The sequence below is a fragment of the Ochotona princeps genome, chromosome 12 (assembly GCF_030435755.1).
Source record: "Ochotona princeps isolate mOchPri1 chromosome 12, mOchPri1.hap1, whole genome shotgun sequence".
Classification (NCBI taxonomy): domain Eukaryota; kingdom Metazoa; phylum Chordata; class Mammalia; order Lagomorpha; family Ochotonidae; genus Ochotona; species Ochotona princeps.
The window spans coordinates 49,535,222-49,557,319 of NC_080843.1; the positions used below are offsets into that span (position 1 = coordinate 49,535,222).

The window sequence follows — 22,098 nt, forward strand, 5'->3', positions numbered from 1 at the left end:
CAGGAGATTTTCTTAACAGGCAAAAATAAGGAATTGACAATAAGGGAAAAAAGGAGTGTTTCAAAACTCAATACTGGCAATATTTAAGATTATATTTTAATCAAATAGCTTATTTACATAAATAGGTTTACAGTTTAAAAAAAAACAGGATCCTTGGTTCTAAAAAAAGAAATTAAGTCAGCATGTCTACTACTATCAACTTTATATTAGTAACTCAAAATTATCTCTACAGACTGACTGACATGTAATTCCAGTTCAAAATAGCCAGCAACCTTCAACCAAGACATGCAAACTGAATGGCTCAGTATCGCCACAAATGCAGTATTACAAAATTGGACCCAACATCTTTCCCTTCTAATTTATCTTAACTATTTCCCTTTTTCAGTAATATCACCATTCTTTTGATAAAAACACAATTTTTTATACTTTTTATCTAATCCATCATGATGTTCTATTTTTTTTAAAAAAGAATCACATTTGATCTTCTACCTTCACTCCATTGCCACTATTCTGTTCAGGTTGTGTTTACATATAGGTTATTACAGTAGTCATAAGACTTTCTCAGAAACTTCTATATGTAGTATTATCACACTTAACTTTCAAAAAAGTCAATTTCCACTATTTTATTGCAAGAAGCTATAATGTCTCCCCTTTCCTTGCTAAGTCAAGACTTATCCTCCAATTGGTTTTCCAGGCAAAAGCCTAGTAACCTCTCTAACCTAGTTATCCAAATTTATGTAACCTTTGCCTCAAGTCTTATGGCACAAATCCCAGGTTACTTTTTGGGGAATGCTGCATTCTATGTTGGCTTAAATTCTTTCTTACAAGCAAGAAAAGTTCACTATTTGACAACTCAATGCACCTTAATTTATAAGCATGCAGGCCACAAATTACAAAATGAAGACATTTCTATTGACAGCAAAAACAACCGTCCAATATCCCTGTAAACTCCCAGCAACACTGATGGTTTTATGCCAAAGGCATCACTGCACATGACATTTATTTTCCTCTACAAAACTGAGCTACTGTCATGCACCCTGCTTGGGGCAGACACTGACTTTATCCTTCCAGCCTCAGTTCCTTCTCTTATTCCCTTGAGTTTAGTCAGTTCTCACCTTTTATTTATTTTTTTTTTTTGAGGGGAACAGCAATGGTGCCAAAATTCATATCTGGAAAATAAGAGATAAACTAAGTTAAGAAGCGAAGTTGCTTTCCAATACTAACTATTATCTAACTGCTGCATTCCTGATTTTTGGCTAAAAGGTAAATGTAACAACCATCCTCAAAGTCAAACTCAAACCAACAGACTTCACAAAACATACTTCATATACCAAGGGGAAAACAGATATAAATACCTAACGAGTCCTAATTAAAAGCTCTAAGGATATATAAAAATTAATCCTTATTCATATACAAGTATGGGGTTTTTTATTTATTTATTTTATTACAAAGTCAGATATACAGAGAGGAGGAGAGACAGAGAGGAAGATCTTCCATCTGATGATTCACTCCCCAAGTGAGCACAAAGGCTGGTGCTGCGCCAATCCAAAGCCAGGAGTCAGGAACTTCTTCCTGGTCTCCCACACGGGTGCAGTGTCCCAAGGTTTTGGGCCATTCTCGACTGCCTTCCCAGGCCACAAGCAGGGAGCTGGATGGTAAGTGGAGCTGCCGCGAGGATTAGAACCGGCGTCCATATGGGATCCCGGGGCGTTCAAGGCGAGGACTTTAGCCTTTAGGCCACGCCACTGGGCCCACAAATATATTTTAAATCAGCTATCCCAGCAGTAAATAAAATGCTACATGTTTGATTCATAATTCTGCCTTTTTATATTTCTGAAATCTTTTTTGTGTGACTTGGTTTCTTATAAAAGTGGCCAAGATGGTGGTGGACATGTTGACACATGGATGAAGACACTACTTGGTAGGCCTGCAGCCCATATCCATGTGCCTGAGTACAAGGGCTGGCTCTGCTCTTGATCCCATACTCTGAACAGCACAAGGTGACAGCTCCAACACCTGTGTGGGAAACCCAGCCTGTGATCTGGGATCTTTGTTTTGGCCTTGCCCAACCCTTGGTATTTCATGCATTATGAACAAGCAAGCAAGAACTAAGTGTGTCTATCAAACAAACAAATCAAAACAAAATTATTTTAAAACTGAGAAGTTTGAGAAAAGCTGTTTCATTCAATATGGTGGCTCTAGTTAAACAAAGGCTTCCAGAAACAGTTCATTGATTTCAGAGACACTGAAGATTTACAAGCAGATATTCAATAATTTTGTTTCTGTAATCATGGAAATTGGCATTTATTGAAGTTTTTTTTTTAACACCAGAAATATTTACTGACTGTTAAAAAATATACCTTGAGGCCTGGCACGGTAGCTAGCAGATAAAATTCTAGCCTTGAATGTGCTGGGATCCCATATGGGCACCAGCTCTAATCCTAGCAGCCCCGCTTCCCACCAAGCTTCCTGCTTGTGGCCTGGGAAAGCAGACAAGGACGGCCCAAAGCCTTGGGACCATGCACCCACATGGGAGACCTGGAAGAGGCTCCTGGCTTCTGGCTTCGAATTGGCTCAACTCCATCTGTTGCTGTGACTTGGGGAGTGAATCATCAAACGGAAGATCTTCTCTCTCTCTCTTCCTCTCTGTATATTAACTTTCCAATAAAAAATTTAAAATTATATATGTGTACGTGTGTACCTTGTATTTCGGAAGGCAGAAAGAGATATAAATAGAACACCTACCTGCTGGCTTACTCATCAAATGCCTGCAATGGCCAAGTCTGGAAATACCAATCCAGGTCTCCCATTTGAGTGGCAATTCTGTCTCCCAAAGTGTTTGTAATAGTAGGAAGCTGGAGTCAGAATTGAGCCCGGTAATGGAACTGATATTCTGATATGAGTTATAAGCATCTTAACTGCTGGCCCAATGACACCTTGTAAAAAGCAAACAGTTATTACATTTGGTAGTATTTTACATATTGGTAGGTTTAGAAATCACCAATTATTATTTCTTTCATGGCTCCATCCACAAACTGCTGGCTTTAGCTGAAATAATTGTGATATTGTTATCTTAAAACTCCAGGCATGCACAGAAAGAGGGGAGCCTTGAAAAGTGAAGAATGAGCCTAGAGAATCTCTGTATTTATCTAGCTGGCACTCAGCCTTTTCAGATTATACTGTTTAGCCCTAAGCATATTCCTGTTGATTTTCAGCAAGCATCCATTATGTTTAAGACCATGCTGGGCTTTACACACAGAGAGAATAAGAAGGCCTCTTTCCATAATTTCAAGTTGGGTAGGAAAACCCAGTAGATAGATGCAGTATTTTTGCTTAAGGATAACAGGTGCACTAGGAAAATTTCATGTAGCGGAAAGATAGCCTAAGAAGATTTAGACAGTTGAAGATTAGGGAAAGGACACTTCAGGAGTAGATAAGTTGAGCTAACATTTAGCGGTATTTCAGAGAAAGGTTTGAAAAAGGATTCTCTTTGGATAATACATGATCGTTCACATGACTGATTTTATCTATTACCCCCAAATAGGCAATTATGCCTTTTTTGCACTGATTTTTCACAAGTCCATACTGATTGAAAATTTTGTCTTATTTCAAAACAGGTTCCTTTTCAATTATTTGCAAGGTTTTTCTCCCTATCAAACCATCATACCTTGTTCTAGAAGGTCTTCAGGCAATCTGAATACTCTTATTTTCTGTGATTAGCAATGAGTGCACCTTATGCAAATGAAGGAAAACAATTTTAAATAAATCATATTCATTTCTCTACCTGTCTCTTAAAACCCAGTCTTTGCCTTCAATCTGATGTATTTACCTTATCCTGTTCCTTCCTGTTTGGGCATGTCATGGTTCATGTCATTTTTCCTACTTGAAAGTCATTCTTTGATCTCATCATAATCAGTCCTATTCATTTTTTAAGCCCAGCTCATTTTCTACCGAAAGGTTCATTTCCTCTGAGTGGCTATAAAACTTCTAGTTGAAAAGACAGTTTGCCTTCTGTTATACTATCGGTTTCTTATGTGTTAGTATAATATTCCCTTTTAGGCTAAAAGCTCTCTTCTTGCGGAACCATCTTTTGTGACTCTTTTACACTGCTTGTCATAGAATATACTGTTAACAATTTTGATTATTGGGCCCAATGTAGTAGCAGAGTAGTTAAAGTTCTCACCTTGCATGTGCCAGTTCGTATCCCAGCTGCTCCCTGCTTGTGGCTGGGGAAAGCAATGGATGGATGGCCTAAAGCCTTGGGATCCTGCACCCACGAGGGAGAAATGGAAGAAGTACCTGGCTCCTGGCTTCAGACTGGCTCAACTCTAGCCGTTGTGGCCACTTAGGGAGTGAACCAGAGAATGAAAGATCTTTCTGTCCCTCCTTCTCTTTGAAAAACTACTTTTGCAACAAAAATAAATAAATCTTATTTAACCAAAAAATGCCAACTAAAATTCTTGAGACATTTTATGTTCTAAGGCATTTAAAAACACCATTTTCCCGGCATTGTGGCCTAGCGGCTAAGGTCCTCACCTTGAAAGCGCCTGGGATCCCTTATGGGCACCGGTTCTAATCCCGGCAGCTCCACTTCCCATCCAGCTCCCTGCTTGTGGCCTGGGAAAGCAGTCGAGGACATCCCAAAGCCTTGGGACCCTGCACCGGTATGGGAGACCTGGAAGAAATTCCTGGTTCCTGGTTTTGGATTGGCACAGCAGCGGCAGTTGTGGTCACTTGGAGAGTGAATCATTGGACGGAAGATCGTCCTCTCTGTCTCTCCTCCTCTCTGTATATCTGACTTTGCGATAAAAATAAAAAATAAATCTTTAAAAAAAATACTACTTTAGTGTTTGATTTTGATGAAGACTCTTCTTAGCTATTGTCTTTAAAAATTCAGTCCCTCCCTCATTAAAAACATATATGCATATGAATAAAACTTCCCTGCTTATACAGTACAGTAGAGTTATGATCAAAGCCAGGAGTCATTTTTGATAATTCAGGTTCCTCAGACACAATGACTTTGGACATTAGCAGAGATTTCCAACTACATGGCCTTGCTGTACCAACAGAGTGTGACTGAAGAGGCTGGTCATTTGAGCACATAATTTGTTCAGTATAGAAAAAAATGAAATTTTGCTTAATGAATAAAATCCTTTAAACTGAACCGTTAATTAACTTGAATTAATAACTTCCATTCTACTTTTTTAAAGAAGTCAATCTTAGATTGTACTCAAATGCAGCTACAAGGGGCATGAAACAGTTATCACAACTCTTAAAACTTCTATACCAATTTTGTATTAAATAATACAGAACCTGATAATAAGATCCTTCCAGGTTAATGGTATTCTGTAGACTTTTTTTTTATTAAAGCAGAAAAACATACCGTAATCTTTTCTAATGATTCCAATAAGATTTAATATTACAAACCTCAGTGAACTATTCAGCACCCCAGATTTCCCATTACAAATAAATGCTCTGATAACACTTTTGACATTTATTATTACTTTTTTTTTTTTACTTCCAATGCCTCTCCTACAATTTCCATTGGTGGTAGCTTTCCTTTTGATTAACCATTATCTTGTACAGATAAGGTGTCAATATGACAAGAAAATAAGGGGAAAAAATATTCTTTACTACAATGGAAAAGTTAAACATAATTTCCAACATGATATTGAATTCTCCACATAAATCTACAAAGTTATGTGATTTTTCCCTTTTGATTTTATAATACATCAGTGTGCTAAAATCTTTCAAAATGTATACATTGGAGGCTCACTCTGCAGGAAAGTTTAGAACAGAGCCAAATTCAATCTCTTAGAATTTAAAGTCCTGGAGACACAGCAACTTCCTTGCTTGAAGCTCTACTAAAGTTGAGCCAATTTTTAAGTATTTTAACATGACTGTACTCAATTTCTCTGGAACAGTTTAAGCTTTTGCTTATATTGCCATTGCTAAGCTACTTAAAATTTTTGAGCATAATATTCACCTGAATTTTATTAGGACTGGTACTATGATGCTGCAGGTTAAGATGATACTTACAATGTGTGCATCCCATTCCACATCACCAGTTCAAGCACTGGCTGCCACCTTTTTCTTTTTTGTTCATATTTACTTTCACTTGAAAGGCAGGTAGAGATGTTCCATCTGCTGGTTCTTTCCCCAAATGACTGCAATGGCCAGAGATGGGCTGGTCTAACGCCAGGAACCAGGAACTTCGTCCGGATTTCCCATGTTGGTGGCAGAGGCCCAAGGACTTGCATTATCTTCCACTGCTTTTCCAGGCCAGTAGACTGAAGCTGGTTTTGAAGTGGAACAACCGGGACTTGAACTGGTGCTCATATTGGATGCCAGTGCTACAGACAAACTTGACCTACTATTCCAGGGTGTCAGCTAATGTACCTGGTAAAGCAGTAACCAATGGCCCAGATACTTGGCCCTTGCCATTCACGTGAGAGAATCTGGGAGTTCTGGGATTCGGGTACTGGCCTGGCATGGCCCTTGTGGACATTAGGTGCATGAATCAATGAATGGAAGATCTCTATCACTCTACCTCTCAAACCAATCAGTCAATGAAGAAATCTTTGCAGAAAGAGAATGTTATGCTGCACTATAACTTCTGCTTTATTTCATAGCCTCCTAAACTAGTAGGAAAGTTTCAGCTTCTTATACATGTTCAATTGATATTTTAATGAATTCACCCTGATGCCACTGAAGAGATTTTAAAACAGTGATTGCCTCAGAATCAAATGACTTGTTAGATGAACAAATAGCTGTACACACATTAATGAATGAGAATTAAGTATGAAATGCAATTAAAACTTAAAATGAGAACATAGCAGCAGAAAATACAGATTCTTATGTCTAGAATCATCAAACCAGGGTAATGGAGACTTTTCACTTCGATTATTATTCTCATTTATGAAATCTTTTAAGAATTTTAAGCTATCTTTAAACATACCAAATTTTATCAGTAAATTGGAATCAAATGTGCACTAGAAAAAGATTTAATTAAAACCTCATTTTACTATTTTTAATTTCTCTTAACTGGAAAATTAAATAGACTAATAAAAGTAAACATTTTGAAAAGAGAAGGCAGTAAGATTGTCAATAGTAGAATTTAGAAAATTTCATTGGACTTACCTTACCAGTTAAGCAAACCATACTTCAATCATTCAGAATCAAAATAGATGTTGGATATATATTTGTGTATCAAAAAGTCTAACATCACTGTTTATGCAAGGAAACTGTTAAAATATATTACATGCCATAAGTTATAAAATTATTTTGTACCAAATAAATGAAAACATCAACACATAAACTTAGCTTTTGGAATTCACAGTTACTTACAAAGCTCTCCATAGCTAATTATTACGTAGATGTGAATTCAAAATTGTTTTAAGTTATTTTGTTGACTATTTTTAGGCCTCTTTTTCAAGTCTTTGGAAAATTCTACTGAGAAGTTATCACAAGCAAAGTATTGGCACTGTGCCAGGCACTGTAGGTGCTCTGATGTCAGATATGAATCCTATTTGAATGCAACAATATCTTAGGTTTTTTTGTTTATCTAATAAAGAGGCTATTGAGTGTTATCTGGCAGTGAGAAGCTAATTTTAGAAAACTACTTGAAAGCAAAAGTTCATCTTAGTAGTCAAACATGTCAGAAAAATTAAGGAATACACATTAACTTCAAAATACCCAAATATTTTGCTGATACTTAGGTCATGTCTATTTTGAGAGGAATTAATCATCAAGAACACAAAGGCTCTGTGGGACAAAATCAATCCAAGAGGTTACATGTAACAAGTCAGGTTACTGAGGGCAGAGCTTAATTTGGAAATACACTTAGTGATTTAAACAAAAATTCAGGAAACAAATTAGTTTCCACACACTGCAAATCTGAATGTCAAAAGAACAACAATCAATTTGGTAGGGCAGCAGAAAAAAAAATCCAGCTAGTCAATACTTTAAAAATACTCCCAAGCCCCAAATTTTAACATTTACATAGCTGAGATTATCTTCTAGTATGCTTATAATTCTCAAAACCCATTCTGGGAACCCATCTTTGTCTACTAAAGAGACAACTTTTCATAGAATTTGCAACAGTTGCTCCTGTCATTGTTGCGTAGGAAATAAAGTTTTGTGAAATCTGTTCAACTAGCATGGCATCTCAGTAAGAGATAAAGAACCAAGAATGTCCTGCTAACACTGTCAGTTCTCCCCAAATCAAAACATCTAACCTGACTCACCTAGGAGAAATCATCAATCACGTGCTTTCAATTCCGTAGCTATTCTAACATTGGTACTGAAGAATTTTAATTGGAAACTGATACATTAGTGAGTGTTTGAGGTTACTGTTATGACTATGGTCTCCAGCAGGCATAAACTAGTGATTGCAACTTGCCTGAAGTCCAATTCCTAAACTGATAATATTTTAAAGTGTCTTAAGGTTTGCAGTTTGGATGTTCCATTTAGTTTGTGTGCCTTTTTGTTACCAAAGTGCATCTCCTCTTCTGGACTTTGACAACATACAGTATGTTTCAGTGAGACGACAGTAAGATGTGGTGTCTTGGCATCTTCAAAACCACCACAACCAAATAGAAGCATAAACAGAACCATAAGTTGTGTAGACTTACTCAAATAGGACCATAAGTTGTGTAGACTTACTCTGGATGCTTGGGCTGCGGCAGTTATCTCAAGGAAGAGCTGATTCACATCTACATGTGTGGACGACAAATAAGAGCAAGAACATATGCACACATCTCAGTGTTCCTTAAACATTTTCCAAATGCATGTTTTCTTGGTAATGAACATGACCACCACAGAATACCTGAGAAGACAATTTGTGCTTGATACAGTATTTCCATATACAGATACATCTTTAAGATAGCCTTGAAATGCAAGTTGCAAAGGAGTCAATTATTAAGCTCTAGTACTTTTCCCCCTAGTTCTGGAAAGCCCGTTTTCTCCACTTTTTCAAAGTGGAAACACTTAGCACAGTATGTGAAAGGTCTGGATTTACTGTGGCAGAGGGATTAAGGAAGAAAATGACATGACTCAAAGCACGTCAGAAAAGGGCAATCTCAAAGTGTCCTGTCATTTTGAGAACTTTATGGCCTAATGTTTACTGCCTTGTTAGTTCTCTGGAACTGTAGAGTGAGTCCAAGAGCATCAGCTCTGCAATCAAGCCACCCAAGCTTGAATCCTGATGCCCTACAAGTTATGCTACAAGCCATACTATTTCCCTACGCAATTTCCTTACCTCTAAACGAGAATACAGATGGTTGTGAGGACTAAATTAATAAACTTAAATTTCTGCCAAACAAGTGTGATACCTTATGATTTACAATAAAAGCATTCAAAGCTTGAATGGTTTGTATACATGTTAGAAAAACCAACAAGCTTGCTCAGTCAGTATTGAAATGTTTTGATAGATTTAAGTCACTTTCAGTAATTACTAACTTAAAACACCAATTTGCTGGCCAATTTCTCAGAGAAGGAAATATAAAAATGTCAGAGATGATATTTATAATTACAATTCTTTCTTACACCAAGGTACATACCCGAGTTTTAAGATTACCCAGGGGGCCAGGCATGGTAGCCTAATGGCTGAATCCTTGCCTTGCATGCGCTGGGATCCCATACGGGCACCAGTTCTAATCTCAACAGCCCCAATTCCCATCCAGCTCCCTGCTTGTGGCCTGGGAAGGCTGTCGAGGTCAGCCCAAAGCCTTGGGACCCTGCACCTGCTTGGGAGACCTAGAGGAGTCTCCTGGCTCTTGGCTTTGGATTGGCACAGCTCTGGCTGTTGCAGTTGCTTTGGGAGTGAATCAATGGATGAAAGATCTTCCTCCCTGTCTCTCCTCTTCTCTGTATATCTGACTTTACAATAAAAATAATTTTTTAAAAGAGTACCGAGCAAAGACTAAAGAGTACTTGAACTGTGAAAATAAATTATGTCATAATTATTTTCTCAACCAAGCCACAGTATTACTTAATGGTCTCAACAAGGATTTATGCTCAAGACTAGCATACAATACAGAATATTTCCTGCAAACTTGATGCTAGTTGACAACTCATTGCTGATTTCAGAGTTCAACTCATCTCACGAGAAATATTCTAATAAACACCTAACATATACCCTGTAGGCTAAGAAATGTTGCAATTAAAGGTAAACTCCTCTATACTTCACTACAGAAAGAAAATCCTGTGTTAAGTTCTAAGTCCAAGGAATAGCTCTAGTCTTCATATTCAAGCATTCCAGAATACAAAATATCAAAGAATATCCCGTTTCACACTGCAACAGTTTTCACCAAGTGAAAACTATATTAAACATTTTGGTGGAATTGATTCTTTCCCATTAAGTTTATCCAAGTCCTTCAGACTTCTTTGAAGTCTTAGCAGGGAATGAAGTACTTAATGATTCAGTTCAATACTAGACTGGCAGCAGTTGTCAAGGATTCCTTTTGAAAACAAATGGTAATACATAAACAGCTTTTAGAAATAGTTAATTTATTTTCAGTTGTTTTATTTCATAGGTCTCAAACAAATGATACAAACTCTTGAAAACTTTTTACTTCCCTTAGAGTCATTTCTACTAACAATGTTTTGAGATAAAAAGTACTCTAAAATTTAATATCCAGAAATGTCTCCACCGTTTTCTTTATCCCAAAACTGTCCTGTCAGCAGAAAGTTTTAAGCAAAGGATTAATTCAACCTGATGTGTTTTTCATCTCACGAGATGCCTTTTAAATCTCATTGACCAATACCATTTCTTTTTCATCAATTTCAAGGTTTATGAATTATTTTCATAAAGCAGTCACAAAGTAGGCTAATTAACATTTGCCTACCTGAGACTGAAACCTGCTTTGGCCTACGATGCAAGAATAAACCTTGGTCTGGGAAAGCAGTCAAGAACCGTCCAAAATCTTGGGACCCTGCACATGCTTTGGAAGACCCAGGCTCCTGGCTTTTGACTGGTGCAATTCCAGCTGTTGCGGCCGCTTCAGGAGTGAACCAACAGATGGAAGATCTTCCTCTCTGTCTCTCCTCCTGTCTGTATATCTGCCTTTTCAATAAAAAAAAAAAAAAAAAAAAAAAAAAAAAAACCTTTAACTGGAATAAAAATAATAAACCAAGGTACAGTTTTGCTTTTACACTTTTTTTTTCAAATCTACTCCCTAGAGATTTATTTCATCTTTATTATAAAGTCAGATATACAGAGAGGAAGATCTTCAGTCTGTTTATTCATGCCCCAAGCGGCCGTAATAGCTGGAGCTGCGCTGATTCGAAGCCAGGAGCCCGGAGCCTCTTCTGCGTCTCCCACGCAGTATCCTGTCACTTCTGATATTTTAACATCTCATATTTTTCATTCTCTGAATATACTGCAGTTTGGTTCGCTTATTATACATCAGATCCAACATAAATCACACGCCAAGGCTTTCAACAAATAATGGTTTGGGGAAACAAGTGTTTATTAATGAACAGGAATACTTTAACCTGAATAAAGGAACAATTTGCATGCATGTTTTGAAATGCAATAAATCTTAACCTATGGACTCAATTACATTCCCAACCAAACTGTGCCGATTACACAAAACCCAAGATCACAGGCTAAGTGCAGTAGCCTAGTGGCTAAAGTCCTTGCCTTGCTTGCGCTGGGATCCCATACAGACACCGATTTGTATCCCAGATGCTCCACCTCTCATCCAGCTCCCTGCTTGTGGCCTGGAAAAGCAGTTGAGGATGTCCCAAAGCCTTGGGACCCTGCACCCATGTGGGAATCCTGGAGGAAGCTCCTGGCTCCTGATCAGCTCCAGCTGTTGAGGCCAGTTGGGGAGTGAACCAGCAGATGGAAGATCTTTCTGTCTCTCCTCTCTGTACATCTGCTTTTCCAATAAAAATAAATACATCTTAAAAATAAAAAAACCCAAAACACCAAGGCCACCTGCATTCATCAGAAACAAGGAAAAGTACAAAGAAGGAATTGTTATTTAATTAATATAGTTTATATTTGAAATCTTAAAATGATCTGAAATGCTTTTCCTGAAAGGATACCTATTAGAACCTTCTAGAATAAATTATACTACTGATTTAAAAGTGACAGCATAATTATTACAAACCCAAAACTTTAGTTTTGGGTGTTTTAACTATATTGATTTTTCAAAGGGTGCCAATACTCACTAAAATATTGACAGAAGTGACATAAGGTCTAACTTGATTTCTGTATTGCTTTAGTCCCTTCCTCCCTAAACAGAGGCAAATTTCTAGACCTCCAAATAAGTTTCTTAAGTCAACTAGTCAAAGTATTTCTCAGGTTATATACTTTCCTTTCTAGATAAACTGTAAAATAACAATATGTCAGAAAAACTGGGTAAATAAATCCATTTTTGCTTACATTCTAAGTGAATCAAAATCCCAAATATTTACTAGGCATCTACTAATGTTGTACATTTGATAACCATTTCATTTCTATTTTGAGCACATTTCAGCAGTTACAGCCACCAGGTAAACAAGTATTTTCTATACCCTTAAACTATTATGTATCTTAAATAATTTAAATTTTGTGCACTTACACAGTATGTTATAAAACAGATCATAAAATGAAATTATATAAAGATCAGATTCAAAGAAAACTTCTGGAGTGGATGACTGGTCAACCACTTAAGACACTGCTTTGGACAGCTCAATCTTCTATCAGAGCTTGGGTTTCAGCCCTGCTCCACTCCCGATTTCTTCCCCGTTATTCTGCATCCTGGGAAGCAACAGGTGACAGTTCAGGAAACTGCCTGCTACCCAGATAGCACCTATTTTCAGTTCTTTACTTCTGGCTTCCAAATGACTGTTTTAACTATTTGGGACATGAAACACCAGTTGGGTAGGATTCTTTATCTTTCAAATAAAATAATTTTCTCACGTTGGGGGGACAGCCAGGAATACACTTCCCTGTTAGTTCTTTCAAAGTAGATGATTTTTTAAAATTTTATTTGGGATTCCCCCCAAACTCCCACCCCCCAACAAAGTAGATGATGTTGCTTCTTAGCCCCGGGGCAGTAACTCATCAGGTTAGGATGAAAATCCATTAATTCAAATATACAACTAGAAAGGGCTGGTACTACTTGCCTTTTCACTTATTTGAAATGAAATGTTTTGCCTTTTCTTTGGTCTCTGTGTCTACATAAGTTCAGAAAATTTTAACTTCTTTTTAACAAAAATTCTTTATTTTTGAAACTGAAAGTTCCATTGCATTATCAAGAATTTATAACTATAACATAGATCAGTTTTGTATTTCCTCAGTTTATTAGTGTAGTTTCAAAATTGTAACACCTATTTCTTTACCTACTCCTTTTCTTATACTTAGCTTTCAACATTTTCAGGGCTGGAAGATTGGTGAAATGAAAATGAAATCAACTGATCAAGAACTCAAAATGATTCTTGAATTCCTTTTCAACACTGCTTTAAGTAAGCAGAATAAACTTTCTCTGAAACTAATTTTAAAATAACCCAATGTTTAAAGTATTTGCTCAATTGTTTCCATGATAACTATTTCTTCACTATACTTTTTTCAACTTACTGTTAGTTTTGAGATAACATTTTAGATCTACATTAATGAAAGGCTTAATGCTCCAAAAGACCACAGTTCAACAGGGAAATCAGTGAATGCTACAAACAATACTCAAAACAATTTGTTTACTCATATCTCATAAGTTATAAAATGCTCAAAGCTATTGTGGTACATAATTCCTATCAATTTTTTTTTGATAAAAACTTAAAGGTTGACAGAACATTGTATTTACAGAAAAACTGAAACAGACATTTAATTTTGTTTTATATTTAAGCTATCACATAAAGGATAACATCCAGTATCTGTCCAGCTTGTTTCATTCAACATGTCTTCCAGCTACAAAGATAATGCTGCAAAAAATAAATTTCATTTTTATCGCAGCATAATATTCCATTCTGTAGGCACAAGCATACACTCTGTATTTTTAAATCCATTTGTATAATGATGGAAACCTTGGGCAATTCTGTATTTTGGCTACTGTGATCAGATACTACAAACACAGTGGGAGAAAATATTTGCTAGGAACATATCTGACAAAGGATTAATATCCAGAATATGTCAGCAACTAAAAAAAAAAAAAATTCAACGACCAACCCAGTTTAGGAAATGAGCAAATGATGTGAGTAGTTTTCAAGAAAAAAAAATACCAATAGCCAACAAACAGATGAAAAAATGCTCATCTATCTCTAGCCATCAAGAAAAAACAAATCAAAATCACAGTGAGACATCACCTCACTCACCGATTACCCAAAAAACAGATCAAATCACACTGGCAAAGATGAACTCTTGCATACTGTTAGTGGGCCTGCAAATTAGCGTAACTACTGGGAAAAGCAGTATGAAAGTTTCTTTAAAAACTAGAAATAGATTTGCCATACGATGCAGCGATCCCATTACTGGGCATATGCCAAAGAAGGCAGGAACATATTATCACTTCTAAAGTTGCTCAACACAGAATCCCAAAGGCAGTGATTTCTTGGTGGTAAGGCTGCTTCAGTTTTTACTTTTCAAGAATTTCTCCACTTCAAAAACTAACACAAAACAACTTTCTACATCACAAACATCTACATTACTTATAGTCATGATCTCTTCCACAAGACTTATCTTTCAACCATTGTAAACCAGTGGTAAGCTCAACATAATTTTATTCATATTACTTGATACTTAACTCATTTAATCATGAACATTTAAAAAATATCATTATTTACCCAAGTAGCTATAACACAATCTTCTAACCAAGTTAACCAGCCTTTTATTATTAGACACTTTAAAAATTTTTGCTAGTCTTTTATCAGTACCAGCATAAACACACAAGTTATTATCTTAATTAAGATTCATTTTCATTGGAAAGCCAGATTTACTGAGAAAAGGACAGATCTTTTGTCCACTGGTTCACTCCCTAAGTGGCTGCAACAGTTGGAGTTGAGCCAATCTGAAACCAGGAGCCTTTTTTGGGTCTCCCATGTGGGCACATGGTCTCAAGGCTTTGGGTTGTCCTCTACAGCTTTCTCAGGGCATAAACAGGGAGCTGGATGGGAAGTGGAGCAGCTGGGAAACGAACCAGCGCCCATATGGGACCCTGGCACATGCAAGGCAAGGACTTTAGCTACTAGGCTGTGCTGGGCCCAATTTTTTTAGATGATTTTTGTTGCTTATAAGTGGTAGAAAATATGACCTGGATCGATGGCTCAGTGGCTAAATCCTCACTTAGCATGCACCATGATCCCATATTGGAGCTGGTTTATGTATGGGTTGCTCCATTTCCCATCCTGCTCCCTGCTTGTGGCCTGTAAGAGCAGTGCAGCATGGCACAAGCCTTGGGACCCTGTATCCTCATGGGAGACCAAGAAGCAGCTTCTAGCTCCTGATCGGCTCAGTCCAGCTCTTGTGGCCAGTTGGGCAGTGAACCGGTGAAAAGATCTTTCTTTCTGTCCCTGCTATTCTCTGTAACATCTGTCTTTCCAATGAAAATAAATCTTAAAAAGGGGGGAAAAAAAACAGGAAATGAAAGTCTCCTGCTGTGTTAAAAAATCTGAAAATTACCCTAGCCAGTTCACTGGTGAACTAGCTGATGCAAGATCTTTCTCTCTGCCTCTTTTTCTCTGTAAACTCTGCCTCTTCAATAATAAATCTTAAAAGAAAATGCTACTGAATACAAGCAAGAAATAATCAAGTACTGAATTATGTCATTAAATCTAAGGATAGAGGGATAAATGATAACTGTGGCTCATGTGGGTAAATGTATACCAAGAGCAAAATCAATGTCTCTTGGAGTCATTAGCACAGACTCCAGCTAAAGTGATGAAGTTGAAAACAAAATCAGAGCTCTCGAAGCACAATTTGTAAAATCCCTGATTATACTTATTTTTAAAGTCACTTTATTTTTGACGACCAACTCATTTATTCATTTTGTTTGTACTCTAAATGATCTCATATGGAAACTGCAGAATTATAATAAGTCTACCTTATCCACAAAGATGAAATAGGCTGACCTACATGAAACCGTCACGGTTATCTCAAAGAAGTGTAGAAAACTGAATCCTGGATTAGCTAAAAGCTTAAGTAACTGCAAAATAAATATGAGGCTCCTAGAAACTCTTTGATTGTCTCAGTGACTATTTTTTGCATATGTCATCACAGAAACACACACACCACCCTACTGTTTCTTTTATGTATCAAATAATTTTAACCTTACAGTCTTATCTGTCTGGAAGATTTTTGTAACAGTTACATGAAGTGGTCCTTTAATTGCTTTTGCTTAAGTGTCATTTTTCGACCATACTGTTAAAAATATACTTCTGCCTCCCAAACATCTTTATTCCACCTTCCCCAAGTTCTCATTATATGAAAAAAATCACATGTAGAACCTATGAGTTTTCTGTCCATTCTATTACCTGACCACAATGTCCAAGACTGCAAGCTCCATTAAGTCTGCAATTTGTTTATTCCTTTGGTAATCTAAACGGAATTTGTACCCCCTCTATACAAAATATTAATTGTCAAAAATTTAATTTTCATACTACTAATGCAGATATGAACTGATACAATTGTCATTTAAGTTAAAATTTACAAATTCTCTTAAGTGGAAATATTTAAATTGTCTGGGACAACAAATGCTAGACTCATCACTTCAAATTGAAATGGTATTTTAAAATAATCAGATGGAAAATTTAAAATACTACCAAAAGAGCTGGGCACTTAATCTATGTGGGTTAAGGTGCAAGTTAAGATGTCCCAATCCCATTGTGGAGTGCCTGGGTTTGATTCCCCACCTCCCTGCCAATTCAGACCCCAAGAGATAGCAGTGATGGCTCAAGTTGTTGCGTTCACGCCACCTGTATGTGGGAGACCTATACTGAATTCTCAATCCAGCCAAGTCTTGGCCACTGTGTACTCAACTAGTAGATGACAGCTCTTTTTGGGGAAAAAAAAAATTACCCTATTTTATAATCATCAGGCATTAAAACTAAGGAATTGGAATCATACTATAAGAACTTGTATTTCTAACTACTGGCTCCATTAAGTACAAATATTCCCAAACACTATAAAATAATAAAATGTGGAAACAAGCAAACTAAGAAAATTAAAAATTCTGCCGTTTTCCAAGGACATGTTTTAATCACCTATGCTAAGATAAAAGAAATTTGTAAGTTACAAAAGATATACAGAATATGTTCAGTAACAAGCCAATCAAAAAAGAATACTTAATATCAAAGTAGAATGAATTTTTCTTCTGTTGGGTTAGAATTTTTCAAAATCTAACCATGTAGTAAAAGATACATATGAACAATAACACGCCTCAGGCAGTTACCAACTCTTCAAAACACTAGTCTAATCACAAGAATAAAATTAATATACTTAAGATACTTAAAGAGAGCATTACTTATGAAAATGTTTGTATAAATTCCATGTATCAATAAGTAAGCCCAAGCAGAAAATTATAAATGGTGAATTTAGTTTCAGTATAATGAAGACAAAAACCAGCAAACAACTTCTCACCTTACATAGTACTTTTAATGTAAAAAGTTTAAGCTTTTATTCTGCCAATATATTTGTTTCATATATCCTTGAAAAAGAAAAAAAAATCAGAAGTACCTGGTATCTATTTTCTAAACAAAAACATAAACCATGACATTTCTGATGGAGGATTTAATACCTTCATTAAAAAGGCTCAAACTAATGGTAACAAAACAAAAGTTTTACTTTGATAAAGAACAGAAAATTTTAGTGTATGGGAATGTAGTAACTATGGTCTCATTTCTTCTCTTAGATATTCTGCAACTGATATATTTAAATACTTACTAGAACCAAATATAACTTAAAAAATTAAGGCACCACTTTTCTCCCTTTTTATAATACTCAAATGAGAAATAAAATTTGGAATTAAGACTTTTTCCATCAGAAGAGACAGTAATATCCACCTGCAAAGGAAAAAACACACAATATCATTCAGATTGTCAATTAGTAATCATGGTTTATAAAACTCTAACTTTGTTAAATCCAAGTATTCTTAACCTGTGTATCTACCATTAAGGAAACATAGTGGTTATAACAAAAGGATAGAGTGGTTATAACAAAAGGATAGATCATTTACTGAAGAAAATCTTTAATGTTAAATATGGAATTTAGTCTTTGGCTAAGCTTTCAAATCTACTATCACATACATAGCTATGCTTAAGAGATTTATATTTGAATTATAAAATCCAAAGTGAACTGCTGAATGACTTAAACTGGTCTGTCTTCTGCATGCTCACCTGATGTCTTCTCCATTCCAAACTCATCTCAAACTTCAGCTAACAGTTTGAAGATTCTCAATACCAGAATTTGGCATTAACTTAAAAAGAAAACTGAGTTTACACTCATAAGATTACCATTAAAAGGATATAATTTATTTTACTGTTGTTTCCTTACAAGCTTCAAAATTACAAAGATGCATGTATGCTACCCATACAATTAAACAGAAAAAAATTACATTGCTTCTTAAATATTTCAATCTTTCTCTAATATAAGGATCACAAACAAGTAAAGCTTTCATTTTGCTTTACAGTTCAAATGGTCTTTCTTCACATCTAGATTTATTTATGTATGAGGTCTTGCCTATTGAATCTAAGATAGGTTTCTTCCTTAACACTCAGAAGATAGGTTAAATATTATTTTCTAAACCCCAGATTCAGATACATATAAGAACATAAATATGAAAAAAAAAAAAACAGAAAAAAAAACCTCCTGGGTTGTAGTAGAAAATATGAAACTATTTGATAAACATTTTTAATTCATTCAATAAATATTTCTAGGCAGCAGGGGATCAGAAATCATTGTTACTTTTTATTTAATGGTTAAAAGAAATAAAACAGGTTAAGAGCTTGATGAGTGACTTTTAAGAGTATCAAGGCACTATTATTTACATGTAAGAACTGTAATGTAATTCTAGCCACCACGTATATTATGAATTTCAAAAAGTTTGTGGAAAATGGAATTTAAAAAAATTTTGGTGCCAAAAATTTAAAAGCCACACAGCTTTTTCACTATATGCAATTTCCATGAATTTTTTGAAAACTGTTTATAGTGTATTGCTTCTTTGGGCAAATTATTTGATGGTAAAAAACGTAAAATTGTTTTCTAGAGCTTGTCTTACAGTTTCTTACTTTCAAATCAGAATTAAATAGAAGATCCATTACCCCTTGAGTATAACCCTTAGGTTATTGGAACACTATTAGACTTTCTGAAATAAACACTTATGACTGTAAGAATACATTAAGAACTGATTTTATATTGTAGATCTTGTTTGTAACCGAAAGGTAAATATTCATTGTAGGAAATACCAGTTATGGTACACTGTACAAACATACTCATCCTGAACGTCACTGTTATATTTAATGACTATAAACACCACATGCAAGCAACAGAAGGTAAAGAAATTATTTTCTTCCAATTATTCTTAAAATATTTTACTGTATTTATAGCTATAAAGTTAATAGCTACCATCAGTTTGTCCAATTAGAAAGTTAAGTAATAGATATAAAAAAAAGCAAACAAGACCTTCAAATTTTCAACTTGCCAAAAAACTTCAGGTAAGGGTTTAAAACATTTAATAAAAACATGATTATATTATTATAAAGTCTGAAGGTATGGAACTCCAATCCTAATCAGCCATCTGTAGCAATTTACTTAATTTTAGTTTTTCTCTTAGCCAGCTACTGAATACACTGTTCATCTTCAAGGCATTTTCTATTATAGAAGTTGTGATTAAACCGATCATAAAAACCCTTTTATATATGAGAGGTAAAAAGCAGATGAACAACCTCTTATCTACTGGTCGATTTCCCAACGCCAGCAATGGCAGTGACTGAGTGGCAGGAATCCAACCTCTAGAGCCATCGCTGCTGCCTCTCAGGGAATGCGTTACCATGAAGCTGGCGCTGGAGCTCCCCATCATGGACACAGTCACCTGCATCAGTGCACCATTTACATGACCCTCATGTGCATTTTCAGACTCAGAATTTATTTCACATTTTGATGCATTTTCATCTTCACTTATAAGAACTTATTTAGAAACATGAAACAGCATTTCCTGAATTCTGTTCAAAATACAAAATATGTATTTATCTATGAGATGGGTAAATATGCTTAATTTTAAAACAAAGGGAAAAGCAACACATGTTCCGTCTTAGGTAAAAATCAGAATCATTTACACAGAATGTTAATGTTCATTAGAATAAATTCATCTGAAGTGGTGAAAGTTCTTTCAAGAAATTCTTGCTGACAATAAAATAATTATTAAATTATAATTACAGGGCCTGGCACGATAGCATAATGGTTAGGGTCCTCGCCTTGCACGCACTGGGATCCCATATGCCACTGGTTCTAATCCTGGTAGCTCCACTTTCCATCCAGCTCTCTGCGTGTGGCCTGGGAAAGCAGTGGAGGACGGCCCAAAGTCTTAGGACCCTGTGCTCGTGTGGGAGACCCGGAAGAAACTCCTGGCTCCTGGCTTCAGATTGGCTCAGCTCCAGCCGTTGAGGTCACTTGGGGAGTGAATCATTGGACGGAAGATCTTATTCTCTGTCTCCCCTCTTCTCTGTACATCTGACTTTCCAATAAAAATAAATCTTTAAAAAAAATTATAATTACAGCTGATCCTCTGTATCTGTGGGTTCCTCATACAAGGATTCAACTAATTACAGACTAAAAGAATTGTCAAAAAAAAAAAAAAAAACCTCCATTTGTACAATGCATGTAAAAAATTTTCCCCCTTATCACTTCCTGAGTAACCTATACATGATTTAAAATATATGAGAATGTATGCAAGCAATACACTATTTTATGTTAGAACATCACAGATAATGGCATGTGTGGGTCTCCTACCAACCCCTCCATAGATACCAAGAGATAATAGTATTTTAGCAGACATTACATATCTGAAAAGATGGACTACCATATCTCAAATCATAGCAAAACATATAATCATCAGGAATACAGAAAAATATCAGTAAAACTAAAAAAAAAACAATAACATACATTTTAACATACAACAGTAGAGTCTGGCCAACCTTACTTCAGCAGCACAGTTAATACTGGAGATAATTTACAACTTTAACGCCAGTATTTACGTGCTGCTAAGGCACTGCTGACAATGCTATGTATCATAAGAGCTACAAAAAAAAAAAGAGTTTTCTTCAGAAGATCAGATCCTTGTATTTTTGAGGCAGCACAATATGGCCTGCACCTTTTCAAAATCCACAAACCATTATGTGCTGCTACTTTACTCCAAGGTATTTTAATATTCATTAACACCTAAAGAATAGAAAACATTCTTATATATTCTACTGCTGGTTTAAGTTTTTAAAAGCTTCTAAGTAGAGCTAAATTTCTAGAAAATCTTATATGAAAAATTTACTATACGATCAACACAGTGCACAGGTTACAAAAAAGATGTATTTTTTTCCTGGTCCAACTTAAGGTAATACAATTATTTAACCAAACTTTTGAATGCATTCAACATATGGTGATATTTTTGCCTTCTATAAGCAAAATAAACAAGGCAGTAAGATTTGTTTACCTTGGAAAAAGCAGAATTTACGTCTGGAAGTGTACTCTTTAAAAGACATCCTCATCAAGTAATATGTCAAGGGAGAAACATTAAATCACAACAACTGTAAGCTGACAAAAATACAAACATACTTTTAACAATACTACAAATCACACAAAATAATTTAACAAATTGATTTTTTGGGTGAAAATAACTCCGAATATTGGTTCTCAATACTCACTATAATTCTTAGGGTTAGCTTCTCAATAACATGAGTAATTCTAGAATATGAAGTCTTAGAAATGAGTCAGATGATATGTAAAGCAGAAAGCCTATTGCTCTATCTTTTTCTGCCCTACCGGCTTCCACTCCACTCAAGTGTGTAAGGAACAAGAACATATTCCTGGGCCCTGACGGCAGCCTAGTGGCTGGGGGCCTGGTCTTACATGCGTGGGATCCCATATTGACTCCAGTTCTAATCTGGGCGGCCCTGCTTCCCATTCAGGCA

At 35.8% G+C, this 22,098-nt stretch overlaps 1 long non-coding RNA gene across 3 annotated transcripts; it reads right to left on the reverse strand.

Annotated features, from left to right (window-relative positions):
* Positions 1 to 1,116: 1,116 nt before the first annotated feature.
* On the reverse strand, positions 1,117 to 21,825 carry LOC131481570 (uncharacterized). Of its 3 annotated transcripts, XR_009246410.1 has the most exons (6): positions 21,621 to 21,814; positions 17,864 to 17,982; positions 17,561 to 17,627; positions 8,634 to 8,827; positions 3,668 to 3,732; positions 1,117 to 1,169 (listed from the first exon to the last, which is right to left on the reverse strand). It is a non-coding gene; the product is annotated as an uncharacterized LOC131481570 (long non-coding RNA). The 3 variants fall into 3 exon arrangements; XR_009246409.1 differs by having other exon boundaries at positions 17,561 to 17,982; positions 21,621 to 21,825; XR_009246408.1 differs by lacking the exon at positions 21,621 to 21,814 and having other exon boundaries at positions 17,561 to 18,119.
* Positions 21,826 to 22,098: the final 273 nt, after the last annotated feature.